This window comes from Amphiura filiformis, chromosome 6 (assembly GCF_039555335.1).
Source record: "Amphiura filiformis chromosome 6, Afil_fr2py, whole genome shotgun sequence".
Lineage (NCBI taxonomy): Eukaryota > Metazoa > Echinodermata > Ophiuroidea > Amphilepidida > Amphiuridae > Amphiura > Amphiura filiformis.
In genome coordinates this window covers 2,226,937-2,234,263 of record NC_092633.1, presented here as the reverse complement: position 1 = coordinate 2,234,263, position 7,327 = coordinate 2,226,937, and the positions used below count along the sequence as shown (strand labels likewise).

Genomic DNA, 7,327 nt, shown 5'->3' with positions numbered 1-7,327 from the left:
GTGTGGACGGTTACATATAATGGGGATGTATTATATGCCTGTATCTTTTAATGCCTATATTCAGCGATTTGCTCATTTGGAAAATCGTACAAATAATCAAAATTCAAATCAAAATTGTTCACACCTTTGTTAGTGAGCATAGATGTGCTAACATAGCCTGCTAGTGGTTAAGCCAAAAGCTGTAATATCTCTACTTTAAGTAGAGAAATTAGATGCATGTGTTTGAATGAGGATTCATCTTTGTTAATACTGCTGTTTTCCTTCTTTTTTGCCAAATTTTTCATTTCAAAAATACTTATGACAATTTAAATGACTTATCATGTAGGGAGCTGTCATTATTTACGAGGAGGAATGAAGGAATTTAGGAGAAACGTAGGGTTTTTTTGGAAAGAGGCATGAATGCGAAATAATAACTGGAAATAAGGAAAAAAGAAGTTTTAAAATTGATTTGGGGAGGAACATGCAGAAAGATCTGAAAAAAATTCTCTATTCCCCCTCCAGCATAAACAATGACTGCTCCCTTAATTACCATTTAGCAATTTATACACAATTTTAATTTTACAATTTCGCTGGGATCACTGAATAGGCCTTGAATGGCCTTGGTCTCAAAATCAGGTCTGCTGACATCCATGTTCCAGGTTTTGTACAATAATAATTGGGACACATATTTGATCTTGCCATGCTTTAGCTAAATAATAGTGCACCTTATTGATCAAACCCATTCATGCACCATAACAAATTGAGCTAAAAATAATTCAATGCTGCAAGTGCAACAACAAAACAGTCAGTAGTCAAGCACACAAAGCTCTGCTTGTTTTGTTTCCCTGCGAACAGAAACACAGAGAGGCATCACATAAATTTAAATAGGAAATGATACTTTCTTTCTCAATTCATAAATATATCACTTTGCGTACTTTAGTGATGTTTGGTATCACTCAGATGAAAAACAAAGTCCATTCTGTAATTAATGCACATAAAAAAATTGAAAACATTTTTTTTGATGATATTTTTTAATGTTGTCAAAAAGTATTGAAAATGGTTTTCTAAAACACCTATTTTATCTATTTATTATGAAATACTTATTAACATGAACATCATAAATCTTTCTGGTTCTTAAATTATAAGAAGTGAGTCAAGAATAAAAAGTTTTATAATGTGGTTTTTTATCTGATGAGGTTTAGCTGTCCTAAAATTAATTTTCTTTAAAACAATATCAGGCTGACATTTTTGTATTCAAAGTGCACAGGTTGACATCCCTATTTTTAGGGCAAACAAAAGTTAGCAGACATCCATAGAGCATTAATAGAAAATTCTCGAAGCGTGTCAGAACGGAAGTAAGTATTTGTGAACTCTGTGGTACAGAAAAACAATTGTATTGGTTGTATTATTGTGATATTTTTATGCGTAAATGTCAAATGAAGCTTAAAGACTATTATGATGTTGATGCTTCAATATTAATCACTTAAAACTTGACATAATCAATTGTTAATGACACAAACACAGACTTCTGGAGTTAAAAATCTGAAGCTAATCATTGAGCTTTTTAAATGGAATCTATCTGTGTAATTTCCACTCAACATACTTCTGTGTATGAAAATGCAAGCGACAAAGACTACCAATTCAATTAGGTAAGTATACTGTATTGAATCAAATTTAGGGTCCCAATTTCAATTTTGTAAATAAGGGTAGGCTAATTCCAATAATTGGAACTCACGGCTCCGACCGTGAGTTCCAAGGAGCTATGTGTATGTGTCGCCGCGATTTAGCATGCATTCATCACCATATTCACATGTACGTCCATAGTCGTGGAGTGGACTTTCTGCTGCTCATAAAAATCACTCAAAAATCATCATTTTAAATATTTCTTTGGACAAAAGCTGATGCGTAGAATAAGTTGAGCAATCACAGATGACATACATCAGTGACACAGGTTTCTAAGTGTTTTACTAGATATACTAATGCAAACTTGCCAAAAAAAACCCCTAGAGGCACCCTACAGGAGTACCTACAACTTGAGAACAAGTCCTCAAACGTTCGAAATTTGTAGTTACTACAACTAGTAGGCTAATGGACTAATGGCACAATTCACCTGCAAATAACTGTCATTTTGGGTAGTAGGCATTTCAATGATAAGGCTACTATTAAAGTACTATAAACATTTTTCTTTTTGGCAAATTCATCCACAATTTCACATGCAAACTAAAATTTATTTGTTATCCAAAACGTTGGTCAGTGAAAGGTTTTCAAAGAAGGTCAGTGATTAGGGTTGGTATATTCTCATGAAAGTAGGTCAGTGTTGTATGTTTAAAATGTAGGATGGTAACAGGTGTTATATTATTATATGTAAGAGTGCCCCACTATTTTCCTTGGCTACAATGCTTGCGAAAAACGTCTTTTTAACATGTGTCATGGTTTGTAAAAATTCTATTTTTATAATGATTTACTTGTTTTTATTTATTGTATTTGTTTGTTTATTCACAACAGATTTCAAAGACTTCACACACAACTTTGAAATGGCTTCTGGTGGTTTAGTTGATGACGATGTGTACTTCAAATGCTTCAAGGGTCTCCATCTCGTCACCCAGAAAGCAATTCCATGCGTTGACAATTGTCTGAAAGTATGGCATGCCAACGTTAACAAAACAATAAAACCATGCACCGTGAAAGGGAACTGTCCGAAGGGTAAAAAACCCAAGAAACCAGCATCATGTCAGAATTGCATAGATTGGGGCAATGCAATAGAAGCTATGGTTTACCATCCTCCTCAGCAAACAATGCAAACAATGCAACCTCAGACACCAGGATCACACCCAACTGGACCACAGCCTCCTGGACTACAGGGGCCACAACCACCAGGACCACACTCAACTGGACCACAACCTCCTGGATTACAGGGCCCACAACCACCAGGACCAAACCCTGCAGGACCGCACCCTAGACAACCTACAAAGCCTCAAGTAACCTGGATGAATGTTAGTTCATCAGATTTTAGTAAGAGCCATGTGGAGGTGGCCAAAGCATTTGTGTTGCGACTACCAAGTAAACAACAGGCTCCTGGATCTGCGGCTACTGCAATACAACCATACACAAGGTAGGCATACTTAATTCAGATTTTCTTGCCGCAAACATTGAATTAAGGAACTAACAACTGTAACCAATCAAAATAGTTATTTTCCCCTCCTAAACTGGACCGCTTTTGCTATGAAATAAACCATTTGCTGCCGTCCTTTTTAGCTTTTAACTAAAACAAAATAGGGACGGCAGTCCCAGATATACTCTGATTATTTTAAGCGTTTCCGTACTGTTTTCCCAAGCCATTTTAGAGTGTTTTATTAAAAAGGCGCCCCATGAATGCGTGCAAAAATCGCTTGGGGAATTGCTTGCCCCCTTTCGCTCGCTAAATATTTTTGCCCCCCCGCCAATTTTACCCTCCCCAGGGTCATAATTATTGCACAGCCCCTAAGGTGTAGGCCAATCAGCGGAGGGGGTCATAATTTTTTGTTGCCGAAAAAAGGGGGTCGTAATTTCATTGTCACCGATTTTTACAAATTTCGACCACCCTCCTTCCAAAAGCAGTAAAAACCTTTGTGTTGGATCTAATACAAAATTTGTATTTTATGAACCGACATATTGTCATGGGAAGTTACCGGTATTTTGTGTTTTTGTTATTTTGTATTTTATTCCACTTTTGCATCTAGTAGGCCTATGTCACAAGTTATCTTCTAGTATTTTTTTGCTCATAATGCTGTCGCCAAAAGGTGCTGGATTCACCGTATAGGCCTACTTCAAAAAAAAAACTTCCAACCCCCATCCCCCCAAATGTCCAAAAGAAATCGACACCACTGCGTGCTGTCCCTTTGCCGCCTCTGCTGCCCTTCTTTTTTTGCCACCCCAAAAGCCCCTCCCCCCGTAGGCCTACACGTATGACGGGTATGGTTGTTAGGCGATAATTATGGTTTAGGCGGCGTGACACCTAAAAACCGCCCTAGGCATGCGGGGGGGCAACAAGTTGATATTTTTTAGACGGGGGTGGAGGCTCCAGACTTGAAACCCGTAGGCCTACCCATTGCCATTTGACCGTGGACAGGTAGGGAGGGGCCTACCCATTTCTAATGATTTTCTCAAAAATATAGACCCATGTATAAAGTTTTCTTTCCTATAGGCCTAGACCCATTTTCCCCGAAAAGATCGAGATTCACGGTAAGGGGGTTTAACGGACCCTTAAGGATTTTCAGCAAAAATAGGGACCCATGTCTGTAAGGATTGTTTGCAAAAGCGCAATCCCCGTATACATGCATTTGGCAGAGTTGGCAGTATGGGATTACCCCCCTCCCCTCCTCCCCCTTGCCGGAGGCAATAGGCATGTCCATTGGCACTTTTTTTCAGGATTCATGTATTGTTATTTTATATGAAGGGTATGTATGTCTTCTTGTCAAAAATAAAATTTAAAAAATTCCCTATGTCAAGGTCATGACCCAAGAGAATGTACCCTTAAAAGAAATAATAAAATAAAAAGGAAGGCTTGAAAATTGTACCAAACCTATTCTTATCAACACTTTATCCAAACCCAAATTGAATCAAAGTAATACTTGCACAATTGAAAAAAGCTGTTTTTCTCAAAAAGTCAATGTAAGGGGTTTTGCAACAAAGCTCTTCATATGTTAGCATCGACATCGACTGATCACTTAGTGATCTTGGTATGGCAGTGCCCTTTAATCACATGAGACCCATTCAGTGATCCTAGCACAAGTATAAAAAAATTAAAATTGTTTATAAATTGCTTAAAAGTGAAGGATAAGTCATTCAAATTGTCATTTGGTATATTTGAAATGACAAATCTGGCAAAAAACAAAGAAAACAGTAGTACTTACGAAGTTGAAGCCCCATTCAAATACATGTAGCTAATTTATTAGATACTGTCAGTATCAAAATTACAGATTTGTGTAAAATGTCTTATTTTGTCTTAAATACAAGGCTTTCGGCTGAACTACTCGCAGGCTATGTTAGCACATCTATGACAATGACAAAGGTACCAAAATCTGAATTTTGATGATTTTTACGATCGACGGGATAAGCAAATCACTGAATGGGCCTTTAAATAAAGTGTCTTTTATTAAATAGCATATAGTGTACATGTCATCTATCTACCAATGCATAATTATGTGATTTATCTGTTCTATTTAGCATTGCAGATTTTGATATGGCAAGCATGTTGATGATCATGGCAAGATTTAAAGAATTTCATAGAGGAGATTATGCTTCTTATGAAACCATCCGCAAAGTAAGCAAACATAAGCTAATATTTAAAAAACACTTTACCAATCACAAACCAACTACAGTACCAATTATTTGGAAATTAAGACAACCCTGCCATGCCGCAGTGACATTTCAGGGGTGTGATTCTTCAGGATTTTTCCTGATTTCAGGATTTTTTATGGGCAAAATTTATGCTATTTTATTTATTTTTAAGCCATTTTGGGGGTATTTTAGCCCAATGTCACACTGTTTTTCAGGATTTTCTACTACTTTCAGGATATTTCACAAGCTTTGAATCATACCCCTGACATTTCTTTGAACTTTTTCCTCTGTGATGCAATTTTATCAGTTTTGCCGTCGAGCAATGATTAAAGGAGGAAATAGGAAAAGTGATCCCGCCCAGGAATTGAACCCAGGACCTCTGGTTTATGAGACCAGCGCCTTAACCACTTGGCCACGGGAGCTTCATGATTAGGCAGACTGGGAATTCAACCTCTAAGTGGTCACTTAAACCTTTTTCTATTCCTCCTTTTCCTATTTCTATTTCCTCCTTTAATCATTGCTTGATGGCAAAAATGATAAAATTGCATCATAGTTTGCTTATTCCCATCGAAAAAAGCCAATGTTTTTCCTCTATATTAGATTGCAGACATGAGGAATGCAATGTCTCACATGTGTCTTGGAAGGAACATGCACATTGAAGACAACGCAGCTAAAGAATACTTCAAGAATCTTGATACCTTGGCATCCTGTCTAGAGAAATTACACCCTGGATACTTCCCAGCAGCTCTTGCCATCCAATCTCAACTCAAAACGGTAAATTTATATTTATGTAATGTGCTGTTGCTGCTGTATAGTTCTGTGTGCAGTTATTTGCATATTTATGAATACTAGGGGGACATCCCCGCTAGATGAGTAAATGGGAGCGTTCACTCAAACAGGAGGAATTACTGAACAGGTAGACTCATTAAAAGGTAATTTTTATTTTTCTAGACCTGTCCTTCTTGCATTTTCTTTTTAGCTTCTTTCTTTCTTTTTAGTTTCATCTACGTGGGCCTACCCCCCCCTTTAAAAATATTTCCAGCTTAGCTTATCATTTTCCATTTCCATGTTATTATTATTTTTTTTTGAAATTCATTTAATTATTTTTTTAATCTGCCTTTTCTTACATTTCCCCGATTGCATGACATAGGCCTATTTAATTCTGTTCTTATTATATTAGCTTACTTTTATCACATTTAATTATTTATTTATTTTATTTATTTGTTCTTTCATAATTGTAGCTTCCTTCCGTATTCTTACGATTTTTTCATTACTATAGCTTCCTTCTTTCCTTCCGAATCCTTACGATTTTTATTATCTTGGTAATCTCTTAACCCCATCCCGTACCCTAAACCACAACCCGTAATCCATCCCAAGTAGGCCTACATTTTATTTATAGTCTTCGTAGGCCTAATCCCGTTATCCCATCCCATACCCTAAACCATAACCCAGTATGCAAGTTGGCTATGCGAACCCGTGTACGCCGTGCGTGCAAGCCAAGTGGCGTGCGTCGTGTACGCCGACGTGCTAAAGATGGCGCCGTTTATGCTAGACATGTGGACGCGTTGGTTGGCCTAGGCCGTAAACAAACAACCGCTATATAATTGCCCGAAAAATTCACTTTTTACTGATTTTGAGGCCAATTCTTGACTGTTTTCAACCAAATAAAGTTTAAACACGTTCCCGTATATTGCCCAATCTCTCGTATGAATTTAGCGACATTTGGATCGAAACTGACAGAGCTTTTGCGTGGACCCACATACACACATACATACCCACAACATTTCGCTATTTATAGTAAGATTAATGAGCTTATTTGCCTGAAATTCCATTGATCCACTTGGCAGTCTACATGCACTAACTGATTGAGTTCTTACTTGGTAGGATGACAGACTATGATCACCTCTTGTGCTCTAGAGTTTTTTGTCAGATTATTTGCATATTCAGGAATATTAATGAGCTTATTTGCATATTATTTGTATTTACAAACCTTGATTATTTACAAACCTTTGTTGTGGGGAGGCAACCT

General features: G+C 37.2%; 1 non-coding gene across 1 annotated transcript; it reads right to left on the bottom strand.

Moving 5' to 3' along the window:
- Nucleotides 1–5,646: 5,646 nt before the first annotated feature.
- On the bottom strand, nucleotides 5,647–5,720 carry Trnam-cau (transfer RNA methionine (anticodon CAU)). Its single transcript has one exon. It is a non-coding gene; the product is annotated as a tRNA-Met (tRNA).
- Between the last annotated feature and the right edge of the window lie 1,607 nt (nucleotides 5,721–7,327).